Here is a 15,834-nt window from a genome sequence, read left to right as displayed (position 1 = left end):
CACACACACACACACACACACACATATATACAAATTGGGCATTGCATCTCATTAGGCCTCCAGAAAAAAAAGCTACATATTTGTAAATATTTCACTTTTGAAATGCCTTTGAAAAGCACAGGGCAAAATATGATCTGCCGAAACACACACACACACACACACACACACACACACACACACACACACAAACACACACACACACACACACACACACACACACACACACACACACACACACACACACACACACACACACACACACAGATGTTGTGTTTTCATATTCAAATCATATTTGTTTTCTCTGTTTTATTCATGAATTTAGTTGCTTCAGTCAGCTTTGACCTGGGGATGTTTGACATACACCAGCCAGTGGTTATCCAAAATAATATTTAATAATTTCTGCTTATTTTACTTAAAATCATGGCATAATATCATGAGGTTTATTGTTTATAACTTAAATATAATAAAAAGCATAAGAGGTGTAAAGGAAGTTTTATTCACAATAAATTATGCCAAGTTTTTGAGTGGTGTGTGTGTGTGTGTGTGTGTGTGTGTGTGTGTGTGTGTGTGTGTGTGTGTGTGTGTGTGTGTGTGTGTGTGTGTGTGTGTGTGCGTAGCCCGTTTTTGGGTGATCAGATGGCATCTGGTAGGCAAAATAGACATAAGTGTAAAATGTTCAAAATGTAAGCTGATCACACAGAATGGTGATCATTGTAGAATTTTTACTTTATAAGCATTCATGTCAATTTGACCTGGAAAAAACAGGTTTTATTATTTACTGACATTATAAATGGTCAAAATGGTTTCAAAACAATCTCCTGGCTTTCAAAGAGACATTGCCAAGAGATTGATTCATTTCAATTATACAACACCTTCTAACAGACAAATTTGCTGCGGTCTCCGACATCTGGACATGCTTCAACAAGAACTGTGCTGAGAGTTTCACTCCAGGAAAACACATGACCATAGATGAACAACTGTTCCCTACCATGGTTTGTTGTCCATTCACACAGTATATCGCAACCAAGCCAGACAAATTTGGGATCAAGTTCTGGATGGCCACGGATTTGGAGACCAAATATGTCTGCAATGCATCTCCTTACTTGGGAAAGTACCCCAGTCGCCCAGGGTCCAGCTTGCGCAGTGAATCACAAGCGATTTGCTACTGCACTGGACATTCCAATGTCCTCCTCTACCCACACAGTGGCGTCTTTTGTCGTCTGGCTCAGACAGGGCTTCCCAATACCACGGTGCATCTTCTGTGGAGGCATGTTGGGTTTTTGTTCTCAAAATTCACTTTTGGTGTTATAATTCATTGATGGCCAATGAAAATGAAATTACATCATTTTATTCTGTATGTGTAAGAACATGTCAAAAGCCATGGACCATAACTTCACTCAGCTTATGACATTTGTCTACAAACATATGTTGGAGACTGAAGTGTTTGCAAGTTTTCATTTTATTCATGTATTAGCAACTTTTCATTCTTTCCCAAGTAAGGGATGTCTCATAAACACTCCTCTTCATGTCTCATACACACTCTTACTGTTCCAAACACACTCCTCATGTCTCATACACACTCCTCTGCTAGGCAAAGGCATAGCAAAAGTGTATCAAAAGGCATAATGAAATGCAATGCCCAATTTGTGTGTGTGTGTGTGTGTGTGTGTGTGTGTGTGTGTGTGTGTGTGTGTGTTTTGGGTGCGTGTGTTAGTGGACATTTTATGTGTGCATTTTTGTGTCTGTACAGGTATGTATGTTCATTGCGCTGAAAAGGGTAAAAGTGTGACCAATTGCCCCACTAAATGTGGCCGGGTCAAATTGACCCGGGAAGACAAGATTAATTTTACTTGCAGAGTTCATAATTTGGAACAATCCTGGTAAATTTCAGGCAAATATGTAGAAGGAAACCCAAGTTATGACACATTAAACTTTCCAGATGAGTCAAATAGACCCCAGGTCTGCACAAGGGTTGTATAAATATGATATGTACTATGGCAATGACAAACCTTAGCACACAATTTTTTTATATAAATTAAACAGACTATTTTGTATAGATAGGCCTTGAAGGTTTCCGTCACAGACAGAGGTTTGGCCTGCCTTGGATCTGAGCTACTCTGAGTGAACAAATGCAAATGAGCCAGGCCTCACAGGTGATGGGGCCGTTTGCACAACAAAAGCAGGGCTGAAGAACTGTGAAAATCTCAACAGGGGGGAATCACACCTTGGGACCGGCACCAGAAAATAAAAAATCCAGTATTTCTAGTGCTAGATCCACTGATCTCAGATTGAAAAAAGCTGTCAAAACTTTTGAACATTTTGATGTCGTTTACAATATGAGATGTCGCTACAGTATCTACCATTATGCCTTTCTTCTTTACATTATCTGGTGGTCCTCCATATTCTGAGTGTTCTGCTTTGAAGACATGGTCTTGGTCACTGTCTTGTTCATCTGCGACATTTCTAGCACCATCTTTGTCTCCCTTTTTCTTGCACAGAAATTCTGCATGTGTACTGTTTTTACAATGATTGCACCATATTATTTTGTAGCATTTTCTTGCTTTGTGTTCTTTTATTCTGCATTTATAACATGTCACATTGATATCTTCATCTTTTCTGTCTTTGATGTGTGACTTAAAAGGGCCTCGTCCTTGCCTCATGTGTGCTTTCATCACATTGTCTGTAGATTCTGTGTTTTTCAAATTTTCCGCCTCCTCGTAAACCCGTAATCTTCTTTTAAAGTCAATAAATGTAACGTTGTCCTCATTTTGTGTTATGTGTATGGCTAGCGGCTTGAAAGAGTCTGGTAGTCCGCGGAGAATCATAGCTATGGTTAGTCCGTCACTCATTGTTTCTCCTGCATCTCTCAGAGCTGTAATGATGTTCTCTGCTCTTATTAAGTAGTCGGCAACACTCTTGTTGTCCATCATGCGTAGCTGGGTTAATGACAGAGGTGTCAAGTAATGAAGTACAAATACTTCGATACTTTACTTAAGTAGAAATTTTGAGTATCTATACTTTAATAGAGTAATTAATCTAGCCATGAGGGTCTGAACTTCTGTGCCGGTCCCAAGCCCGGATAAATAGAGAGGGTTGTGTCAGGAAGGGCATCTGGCGTAAAACATTGCCAAATTTAACCATGCGAATCGTCAATAGGGAAAGAGGTAAAGAAGCAAGTTCAGGCAGGTTGGAGTGGGTGGAGAAAGGTGTCAGGAGTTCTGTGTGATAGGAAAATATCAGCGAGAATCAAGGGGAAGGTGTACAGGACAGTGGTGAGATCGGCCATGCTGTATGGTTTAGAGACAGTGTCACTGAAAAAGAGACAGGAGTCAGAGCTAGACGTAGCCGAGCTGAAGATGTTGAGGTTCTCTTTGGGAGTGACAAGATTGGACAGGATTCAGAACGATTACATCAGAGGGACCGCTCATGTTGGACGTTTGGGGGACAAAGTTTGGGAGGCCAGATTAAGATGGTTTGGACAAGTTCAGAGGAGGGAGAGTGAGTATATTGGTAGGAGAATGTTGGACATGGAGCTGCCAGGCAGGAGGCAAAGAGGAAGGCCAAAGAGGAGGTATATGGATGTAATTAATGAGGATTTGAAGCTGGTGGGTGCAAGTGTTGGGAATGCAGAAGATAGGGATAGGTAGAGAGAGATGATTCACTGTGGTAACCCCTGAAGGGAAAAGCCGAAAGAAGATGAAAGATACTTTAATAGAGTAATTATTTTTTAGCATACGTTTTACTTCTACTCCTTACATTTTCACGCGATTATCTGTACTTTCTACTCCTTACATTTTAAAAATAGCCTCATAACTCCTATTTCATTTCGGCTTGTTTTCATTTCGGTTTGACATCATTCAAAAAACCTATCAAGATAAATTGCGCCATCCGGATAGAGTGAATTTGATTGTGGTTAGATGAGAAGTATAAACATATACCATTCCGCCACCCTATTGGTTTGTACGCGACCCATCACACCTGCACATGACACAAATCACATGACACTTCAGTTACCCAATGCTGGACATAGCAGACGGAGCCAGGTACGAAGGTGTCTGTGGCAGAGGCTCAAAACTCAATGTCTCAACAACCAGCACCAGCACCAGTGAGGAAGTTGGTAGCCAGGAAGACCAACCAACCCCAATACATCTAGCCATACCTAGAAGAATGTTTTAAATGGTTGGATGGAAAAATAAGTCATTGCGCATGCGCTGTAATCTATGCGCACCCAAATACCACGAGCTAATGGCTTTCAAAAACTTGCCGTCTAATTTAAAAAAGCATATTGAGGTAAGCTGAAATTTTGTTATCTGAGCTTAAATTATTGCTATATTTGTAAGTTAATTGTGCAAAACTATAGTTTTTGTTATTATCAGTCGATTATTGACAATATTGTAGTGACCTAGTAACATACTAATAATGCTACATTTGCAATGTTTGCTGTGGCAAACTTGGGTAGATGCCAATGGTTTGCTTGCTACCAGCAGGCTATGATTCAACATTGCAAACTAGTTTGGTGGCTTGGTGTGAGATTTGAAATTCAACTTTAACCAAATGTTATCTGAGCTTATATTGTTACTATATGCAATATTTGTAAGTTAATTGTGCAAAGCTATAATATACAGCTGGTTGATAAGGTATGTACTAAAGATAGTCATGATCCTGTCTGTGTATGAGAGTGCACGCAGCTGTATGGGGCCCTATGGGTCCTTGTAAAGAGGTAATAGGCCCGACAACTAGCCAAATGCTGTTTAAAATGATTTTACTGCTAATTTTCAGTCTTACCAGCAGCTGCTTGTGGTCCTAAAACAACTTTAAAGGGATAGTTCACCCAAAAAGAAAAAATCTGTCAACATTTTCTAATCCTAGTGTTGTTTTAAATCTGTATGAATTTCTTTATTCTAATAAACTTCTTTTCCTCTGTGAAGAAGACCAGCCTTCTTGAAACGACCCAGCAGTTGAATGCTGTTGCGTGTGTAGTAGAAAAACAAAGCAGTCACAGACAAGGTTAACTATAAACTTCTTTACTCCAAACTTCTTCACACACACACACACAGTTCTCTTGCTCTTCTGCATACATACGTACTCTGTTTAACAACATAGGTTGCATCATGCCACTAACTGGGCAGGAGGTGTATTGCACTATACCACATATTCCTCTCTTGTAAGAAATAAAACTCTGTACTGTAACTTCATGAACAATATATGTAAACTGAAACAACATGAAGCATGTCTTTTCCGTAAGTAGCACAAGTTGTAGAAAATAACAATCTCACATGTGATCACATGGCAAGTAAGTATGAAACAAAATCTGTAGAAATGTAAGTCATAATATCGATAATGACCTGAAAATGGAAGTAAATAACAGAATCCATAGGTATGTCAAATCTCGACAAGCATGTAAACAGAAAGTCTAATTAGTGTCACAATTCAATCTTATTACAAAATAGGCTAGTAAATGAACTGTAGATACAATCTTCAGGGAACAGAGACAGAATAAACATGTTCACATCACTTTATCTTTTTTTTTTAATCACATAGTCCCTGGACCATACTGGACACATCCTTGGGACTCTTGGAGAGAGGGGAAGGGATTGCACAGTTTCAGGTGATTCATAGGTGCTTGGCAGCAAACAAGCATCTACATCAAGGCTGTGATGTAGGAACACTTGAAGTGGTGGGGGATGTAGGTGCAAGGTGGATGGCATTCCACACATTTCAATCGGATAACAAGTAAGTAGCAGGACCTTTCTGGGCTACCACTTTAAAAGGTTGGGTAAACTTAGAACATCCCTTTGCAATGAACCCAGGCTTGCGGACGTGGACAGAAGATCTAACTTGGAAAGTGGATGGTTTTGCACTACGTCATTTGTCCGTATACCTTTTTGTTTTCTGTTGCTTCATCTGGATGTTCTGTTTCAGGTTTGTGTGCTCTGTAAGAGGCAATGTGGAGTGGAGACCTCTGATATGCAGCTTTGTATTGAGTGGTCTACCATGAAGTAGCTCTGCAGTAGACACTGAGGTCATGCCATTTGGAGTAGCTCTGTATGTGTGTAAAAACTCAGTGACAAGGCTTTCAAAGGTTTACCTTCGATGTTGGCTGTCTGTAAGCAGTCCTTGAATACTCTGTTGAACGTTCTATCTCCCCATTTGCTTGTGGGTAATACACGGAGCTGCGGCAATGCTTGATATCTCTGTCAGCAAGGAAAGAGTCAAACTGAGCTGAAACAAAATGAGGGCCATTGTCAGTGACCAGTTCGAGTGGATTTCCTTCCCTACTAAACACAGTGGCAAGAAAGTTCATAACAGTCATTGAGGTAATACCTGAGCTGAAGGCGATCTCAGGCCATCGGCTATAGTATTCAATGAGAGTTATCGCAAACCGGAAGTCAGGAGGTGCAGTTTGAATAGGTCCCACGATATCCACAGCTACCTTTTCCCAGGCTGCAGTCGGAGTAGGCACAGGTTGTAGTGGGGCAGCACGGGTGATGGCAGTTTTGTCATGCTGCAGACAGGTGACATGATTTAATGGCAGACTCAACCTGTGAATCTATGCCAGGCCACCAATACAAGTCTCGCAGTCTTTGCTTCGTGCGAACGATCCCTTGGTGTGTGGCATGAGCTAACTGAATGAGCTTTGATTGCAGAGCTTGAGGTACAATCACACGATGAGTGCCACGAATTATGTAACTATCCTGCACAGCCAGTTCATTCTGGATACGAAAGTAAGGTGTGATGACAGGGTCTAGGTTTTTTGCACTCCCAGGCCATACTTTAGAAATGTAAAGTCTCACCTTCTGTAGCACAGGGCATGCATCACAGGCTCTTGAGAGCTCTTCAGCAGTGACAGCTGCAAAGTCAGCTGACACAACAGCCACCATCTCCAGCTCAGGATCTTGATGTTCTTCTGTAATGGGAAGATGCAGACGTGACAAGCAATCTGCTGTAACATTCTCTCGCCCTGGTTTTGTATTCAATATTATAGTTAAAACACAACAGACGAGCAGACCATCAGGCTATTCTCATGCCTGCACGTCCAAGGCCTTTGGTTGAGAGCAAGGTAGTCAGAGGGCTGTGGTCTGTTCTTAAAGTAAAGTGACGACCCCACAAGTAAGTGTGCCACTTTTCAGTCGCCCAGACACACGCTAAGGCCTCCTTTTCAATTGTAGAGTACTTGCGTTCGCACTCGGTCAGTGCTCTAGAGGCAAATGTTCTGTATGGCCCTGGATCTGTGTCAGCACAATGCCAATGCCGTAATCTGACACGTCAGTTGTGACGACTGTCGGCAAGGAAGGATTGAACAAGGCAAGAGCAGGGCTTGTAGCTATGATGTCTTTAACTTGGGAGAAATTTTCCTGAGCCTCCTCAGTCCGATGGAAAACAGTAGACTTTCGAAGTAGAGCACGAAGAGGTTCTACAAGTGTGGTGTAATTGGGAATGAACTTTGAATACCAAGCAGTCAGGCCAAGAAAAGAAGGTAGGGAGGGGGGGGGGGGGCTTGAGCCACAGCTTGAACATGGCCAGGGTCTGGTTGTAGGCTAGAGGCAGAAATGAGATGCCCAAGAAAGGACAACTCAGACTTCCTGAAATGGCATTTAGCTGTGTTCAGCTTCAACCCACTCTCTTGTAGGCAGTGAAGTACGGCTTTCAGTCTTGTGTCATGAAGTTCAGGCATCTCTCAGGCATCTCACTGTATACTATGATGTCTTCTAGATAGCATTGCACACCTTTTTTATCTGCCAGAATCTTAGACATCATTCGTTGGAAGGCACTAGGTGCTGAGGCCAAGCCATATGGAACTCTTGTAAAATGAAAAAGTCCTTCATGCGTTATAAACGCTGTAAGATCTCTGCTGCTTGGGTGTAACTGGACTTGATGGTAGGCATTTTGCAAATCGATTGTGGAAAACATAGAGAAACACCACAGAGCTCAGTAAAGACTTCTTCAATGTGTGGCAAAGGGTGACTGTCTATCACCACCTCACGTTTGGCTCACGTAAATCCACACAAAGACGAATGCCACCAGTCTTTTTCTTCACGACCACCAGAGGAGACACCCAGGCAGACAAGTCCACTTTCTCTATGACGCCTTCTGCTTCGAGTCTTTTCAACTCCTCTGAAACAGCATAACGAACAGCAAATGGCAGTCTGCGAAGTTTCTGCTGAACTGGGGGCACATCTGAACGCATTTTAACTTTGTGGGTAAATCCAGTAGCAGTGTTGTTGACAGCAGTTCAATCCTCTGCTGGTGAAGCAGGTGGTTCAACGTGTCCATCTTGAATTTGAAGGCACAGAGCTGTGAAAAGATCCATTCCGAGCAAATATGTCCCATCACGGACAATGTAGAAGTCTGTTTGCGTGCTATGGTTGCAGTATGTAACAGTAAGGTGAAGGCATCGAAGGACAGGAATAGGTTTCTTCATGTAGGTCACTAGACGTACTGTAGGCTTTTTAAGGGGCATATGCAGAAACGTTCGGCAGTAAACATGCTCTGGAAGAATGGAAACTGCTGAACCTGTGTCTACAAGCAAATCTGTGGTAAGTAACTGTCCATCTTTTACATGAAGAGACAGTACAGGTAAGACGTTTTGTCTGTGACAGTTGAAATAGGAGTAATATTTAAGACTGTAAGATCTGGCACAGTAACTTCTTGCACATTGCATGTGGAAGCTGCGCTGCGACAAACTTTGGCAAAGTGTCCTATTTTCCCACATTGTTTGCATTTTGCATGTTTAGCAGCACATGTTGAGTTGTTGGCTAAATGTGAATTGGATCCACAACGGTAACAAGTCTTGCATTGGGCAGTGTGAGTCAGGCCATTGTGTGTGCGTGTTGCATTTGATTTCGTTGTCGGTCTACGTTTGTGTATGGCAGCACCACCTCTCGATTGAACGAGTTTGACCGTAGCTTGAGCTGCGGGAGCCATTGCTTTCGCCTCAGTCACTGCAGTTTCAATTTGGGACGAAATTGTAATAGCTTTCTGTAGTGTGAGATCCGATTCTAAAAGTAGACGTTCTCTAATACGTTCGGAGGACGTTTTCTCTATAATCTGATCCCTAATCCCATCAGCGAGAGTGCCAAAATCACAGTTCAAAAGCAAATCCCGTAAACGGTAGATTCGCTGTGCCTCTGCGCACGCTGACGAAATTTATTCCTCTCCCCAACCACGTTCACTTTCGGAGGCTTGTAAAGCATCACATGCAGACTTGTAAGATGTACTGACATCCGGAAGTGTAAGAAAAATCCGCTGACCTTCTGTGCTCAAACAATGAAGCAGCAGCGCACGCTTCCGCTTGTCTGGCATCTCATTAGCAGTGAGTGCCAGGAGATATTTTTCAAACATTTGTATACAAGTACGGAACTCCCTGCCTCAGCAGCCTGTGAAAGACTGTTTAGTGTTGCAGGGCTGATCTTCAGGCCAAGAAGAGCATGCATTGGCTCAAAGAACTTTGAGAACCAGCTGCTTTTGTGGATGAACAAAGCATATTAGTAACTCTGTCGCATGTTGTTTAAACTGTTGTTGTTGTTTAAGTCCAATGTGTTTGTTTCAATAAAAGTTATTGATGACATGCTTCTGAAGTTTGACTTTTTTCACCATTACAATACTTATAGCCAAATATATTCCGCTCCATGAAACACAGCCCAGTATTACACATATATGGTTCTTTAATGTATTTGCATTGTACTAAAATGCTTTCTTTTTCAATACAGTATGCGGCTGAAACAGGTAGCCTAGTGCATACCAAATTTTTCAACATTATCATATTAATATAACATTATAGTCATTATGGCCTTTAGAAATATGTTTTTTGAGGAGGTGGGGTAGTGCACAATAGGCCCCTGTGGCACAGCCTAAGCGTTTGTCCTTAAGGGCATTTTTTCCTTGCATTACTTTTACTTTTATACTTTTAAAATAGTTTTGAAACCAGTACTTTTACTTGAGTAAAAAGCTCAAGTTGATACTTCATCTTCTACAAAAGTATTTTTAAACCCTAGTACTTCTACCTGAGTAATGAATGTGAATACTTTTGACACCACTGGTTAATGATGTGTACATATTTATTATGCGTGGCTTACTTTTTCCTGAATAATGCTTTTTCAGTATTTTCAGTGCTTTCCGGCCATCATCAGCAGCTTCAGGTCTTATCAGAGATAGGCTTTTGTCATCTATCAGTCTTATTAACTCAGCATAGCAATCAGCATTTTTCCGTCTGTCTTCGGCTAGCTTTTTGTCTTCGGCTAATCTTGTTTCCCAAAGGTCATATTTATCTTCGCATCCTTCAAACAAAAGCTGTGGTGCCAGACCTCCTGTCTTCCTAATTGACATTTTGTAAACTCTCAGACTTTCACTAATGTGCTTTCTTTGTTAAGTTTAATAACGTGTAATACGTTGCGTAACAGACTTACTCAAGACGTTCGCTTGTTTCCTCTCCTGGGCCAATAACCTGTTGAACTAGGCAGTTTTACCATTTACTCATGTGGAAAACAAACAAACGTTGCACAATAACTTTTACCACTTCTGCATTTTACCACTTCCGCTGTTTTATTAACTCACATGGCAAAAGAACATGCCTGGATTTGATTCAACATAAACAATATAATGACCTGATGACGTAGCAGCATGATGTCCTCAAACATAACCATAATAAAAATGATAAGAGTGCTCTTACTTTAACACATGGTATTAGCTTCCACTGTTATACATCTAAGTCAGATGTGAGACACCAGCTAAATAAGATTGAAGACTGAGGATGCTTACTAACTTTCTTCTGCTTCACTCTGACAAGAGGAAAGTGCTTTGACTTACATGCAGCCAAAAGTATGAATGGTCATGGATGGTCTCTCTATTTCATCATGTGCAGCAGAAAAGGTGTGATTATTAAGACCTTGGTGTAATTATTGAAACCAGTCTCTGATTTGAAGCTCACATAAATAACATCACAAAATTAGCCTTCTTTCAGAAATATTGCTGAGATAAGAAATATGATGTCATTACATGATGCAGAAACACTCGTTCATTAATTTGTTACCTCTTACTGTCTGGATGTTCCAGTAGGAGCATAAAAAAGCTCCAGTTAGTCCAGAATGCAGCAGCTAGAGTCCTAACTAGAACCAAAATATACGAACACATCACACCTATCTTACCCACATTGCATCGACCTTGATTATAAAATACTATTACTAACCTATAAAGAACTTAATTGTCTCACACCAGAGCACCTAGGCTATCTTTTGGTTTTATATGATCTGTCACACCTACGTTCAATCAAAAGGTGCAGGTTATTTGGTAGTACAGTACAAAAGGCTACAACAGGGGACAGAACTTTTTCTTACAGAGCCCCATAGTTAAAGAACAGCCTTCCAATTAGTGTTCGAGACTCAGACACAGTTTCAGTCCAGGCTGAAAACACATTTGTTTTGTTTAGCTTTTTATGAATAGCTTTTCTTATGTAAAGGAGTAGATCTGGAGGGCTCATGTGCATGGAGTGTTTGGTGAACTGGACTGTCTGGATGCTGTCACCTTACCCAAGTCGCTCAGATTTGCTGACTGTGGAGTGGTAGGACACGTTACGTCCCAGGAAGCTCTCATGACTGTCACCTTGTGGCAATCCCTTTTACTTATGCTGTCATAGCTAGTATGGCCAGAGTCCCTGTCTGCTCTTTGTACATAATGCACATTGTCCGTCACATGATTACATTCATACCTAATACCTCCTTCCCCTCTCTCTCTCATTGCTTCTTCTTCCGAAACTTCTTCATCTGCATGGTCAGCCAGTGACTCATGGGATTGCTGTGGATGGGCAATCATTTGAAGCAATCATTTGAAGACTTTAGCATGAAGGAATCAGTGTGGGGTATATGGTGAACTTGTGCTGACCCATGAGTTCCCCCAGGTGCTCTTGCAGTCTATAAACTGTTTAGAAAGGACATTATTTAAATTTACATTATTTATTGTCCAGTGTCACCCAAATGAGGATGGGCTCCCTTCTGATCCTGGTTCCTCTCAAGGTTTCTTCCTCATATCATCTTAGGGAGATTTTCCTTGCCACTGTCACCTCCATCTTGCTCATTAGGGATAGGGATAGATGTTATTAGCAACTTAATTTTAAACTTTAAATTTTATTTTTTTATTCTGGTTTCTATCCTTCTAAGCTGCTTTGAAACAATATGGGTTGTTAAAAACATTATACAAATAAACAGAATTGAATTGTAGTTGAATTGAACTGGGAAAGGAAAGTGCTCGAATTAACAGGCAAAAGCATCCTTGCCTTGTAATTCAGCAAGTAGACTGAGACTCATGTCCTTCCACCCACTCTGCATGACGAGGGTCCGGAACTGAACTGTGTATTCTGCCGCAGTTCTTGCCCCCTGACTCCACTGCAGTAATTGAACAGAGATGTCCCTTCCTTCCACTAAGTATTTGAAAACCTGCTGGATCCTGCCTGACTAGAGGAGGCGGAAGCTGAATTCATATGCAGTGTTGAGTAGAGTAAGGTGAAAAAGCAACAAGGGAGACCGGAAACCAGAAAACAGAGCAAAGAATCATAAACAGAAACACTACAGCAAAGAACAGTGGAAAAGGTTTGGTAGAGCAGATGAACTGACAATACTTAGTCACCTAGCTTAGATTTAGCATGGCTTAAATAACTAAAAACAGGAACAAATTTGAGTAACCCAGAAGTGTTAGTTTTCGGATGAGGGTTGGCGGATGATGGATGATGTGACACTATGCTTATAGTTGTGCAGATCTGGGCTTATAGAGGTTTTGCTCCTTGAATATCAGGTTTCACTAACTGTGTGTTATTTTTAATTTTATAGTAAGCAATTGTAAAAGTTGTTTAAAACATAAGCTTACTGAGCTTTTAACAGAATGAAAAACAAATTAAGAATTCATATTCATGGGACTAGTCATGTTATTTGAATACATTATTGACTTTGCCACTAACAGAGTGCAAAAAGTATGAATATCTAGTTAGAATATCCAGAATACAACACATGAGTGAAATACAAGCAGAATAATACTGTGATTTTTTGTAATTGGAGGCATATGGACAGTGAACACGTTGAGGCCTATACTGGATCAGTTTTGCAGCCAACATCGGTCAGGATGTCATCATTTTTATCCTTATCTGTGAATAGTAAAAAGGAAATTAATGAGAAAAATGAGTAACCAGTTTAATAATAAGTAATTCAGGTTTTGAAATGTATGCAGTATTGGTAAAGTTGGTAAAGAACAGCCTATAGGAATTCGATAGCAGGATTAGAGTATCATTTCACTTTAAGAGGAATAATGGTAACTGTGATGCTAAACAGTGATTAAGTATCAGCAATTGCATAAAATTTTAAATTGTTTAGGTGCATCTGTTAAGTATGAATAGTCTTTGTGTAGCAAAGTACCTTAGTTTGGCAAGTCTTATCAGAGAGATTCATTGTACCTTTACTAATGTTACAGTTAGAGTCTAGGTCGGGTAGACTGTTTAGAATAGTGTTGTTCCTGTGGGACACATGCAGGTGAAGTCTGAGAGAATCCACTCATTGTTGGAGCACATTGATAAAGTTTTGGGGTTTTTAGGGTTTGCATGTGATTGTCCTTGATAAAGACATTGCTCTAAAAAAAGAGCAGAGTTAAGTAGCAAATGAGAGAAAATACAAAAGACAAAAAACAGAACATAGAAAAATTCCTGGTGATAAGTGAAAGGAATTTCTGAAGAGAAATAGAGAAAATAAGAGAACAGAAAAAGTGTATATTGTGCTGAGACTCCTATTACCTGCTAAATATATAAAAATACCCCAAACCACTTAAACCTTACTTTTGTATGTTGCTCTGGATGAGGGTGTCTGCTAAATGTCATAAATGTAAATGCAAATACACACAACTTGATTAATTTGTAGTCCTTCTAGCAGTATAGTTAGCAAACTGCCAGTATGTATTTTTTTTATATCAATAAGATCTATTATGGGGGCACTCATAGTCTTCTGGAGTTTGCGCTGCATTCTTTCTGTTAATCATGAGTGTATTTGCGTTTACAGCATTTGGGAGAAACTCTTATCCAGAGTGACGTAAAAAGTAAGGATTAAATACCCTTTATTGTCTGGTATATAACTCCCACACTCACCCATGGGATTAACACAGATGGTTTACACTGTTTGGGGGATTTGCCATCTATCAATGATTATTTTGGTGAGCACAGAATTAATCTTATTGTGTTTGTTTGGACCTTGCATATTCAAATGCACACACATTGCATATATGCACGCACACACACACACACACACACACACACACACGACAAATTTTTTATTTTATTTTTGTAGATCATGAACTGTAAACGAGTGTTCTGTTGAAGATAGTGCACCTCACTTTGTTTCCTCTCCTCTAAAGTTATATATATTGTACTTTACAAAGATTTTTACGTATGCATGAAAACATTCTGTAAAGCAAGACTACTTTCAAAAATCTAAGTGTTAATAGTTTAGATTTATCAATTATCAAAATGAAAAGTAAATGAACAGAAGTGAAATCCAAATAAAATCAATATTTGGTGTGAACACTTTTAAAAACAGCATAATTTTTTCTATATACACTTGCATATATTTTTTGAAGGAAATCAGTAGGTAGTTTGCTTCAAGCATCTTGGATTGTCTGTAGATCTAGTCAGCCTCAAATCCTTCGGTCTCTTCATGTAATCCCAGACACACTAGATGATGTTGAGATCAAGGCTCTGTGGGGGAAAACCATCACTTACAGGTTGTTTGGTGTCATTTTTCTGCTGCAGAATATAATTGGCGCCAATCAGACACATCCCTGATGGTATTGCATGATGCTTATGTATCTGCCTATTATTGAAGCCATTAACACCATTGATCCTGACCAAATCTCCAACTCCATTTACTGAAATGTAGCCCCAAACTCGCAAGGAACCTCCAACTTGCTTTGCTGTAGACACTATTATTGTACCGCACTATAGCCCTTCTGTGAACAACCTGCCTCCTGCTACAGCCAAATATTAATATTAATACTTTGTATCATCAGTCCAAGATTAATGGTGTATAGAATGTGTAGTCACAAACAACTTCTAGTCACAAACACAGGTGGTCAGACCCTTACAAACAGCTTCTTAGTAAAAATTTCCATCACAATTCCCCCTTTTGTCCTTGGGACAATACACAAAATTTTACTACTTATTAATCATTAATCAGTACCAAAGATTTAAGATTGATTTAAAAGTCTACATAACAGTATACTTAATCAATCAACATGTGTACAATACAAGATGTGTGCAAATGGCCAATTTACCTGTGATGGTCTGCAGCATTGACAACCCTTTGTCTTGAACCCTAGTTCTTGTGTGCACCCACTCGGGGCACCTGTCAAGGGTTGGGCTATAACTGAAGGTAGTAATAGGCAGTAACTGAAGTCAATGCATGTGAAGAACCCAGGAAATCAGCAGATACTGAAATCTGTTTCAAGCTCATCTGCCACTACAGGTGTGCAAGGGTAAAATTTACTTTCTAATTGTAATATTCTAAGATTATAGTGAATATTACCTAAAGCTTCTGGTCCCATCCTGTATTATTTTTTGCACTGCTGTGCTGGACAATTGGCTGATTAGAACATTGATCAAATGAGTTGCTGTGCAGCACTGTTTGAGCCCTTACAGAGTAACATTTCGGCTCACCTCACTAAGCTTTGACCAAAAGGGCAAGGAATGGGCAAGGAATGTCCTTTTGGTCAAGGAAGACCATGGTCTTCTGCTTTAGTGTTTTTCAATTTTTTTTTTTCAGTTACTGTATAATATTATTATAATTACAAGCATTTTTGTAAGTGTCAAAA

The sequence above is a fragment of the Tachysurus fulvidraco genome, chromosome 20 (assembly GCF_022655615.1).
Source record: "Tachysurus fulvidraco isolate hzauxx_2018 chromosome 20, HZAU_PFXX_2.0, whole genome shotgun sequence".
NCBI lineage: Eukaryota > Metazoa > Chordata > Actinopteri > Siluriformes > Bagridae > Tachysurus > Tachysurus fulvidraco.
This window is presented reverse-complemented; position numbering follows the sequence as displayed.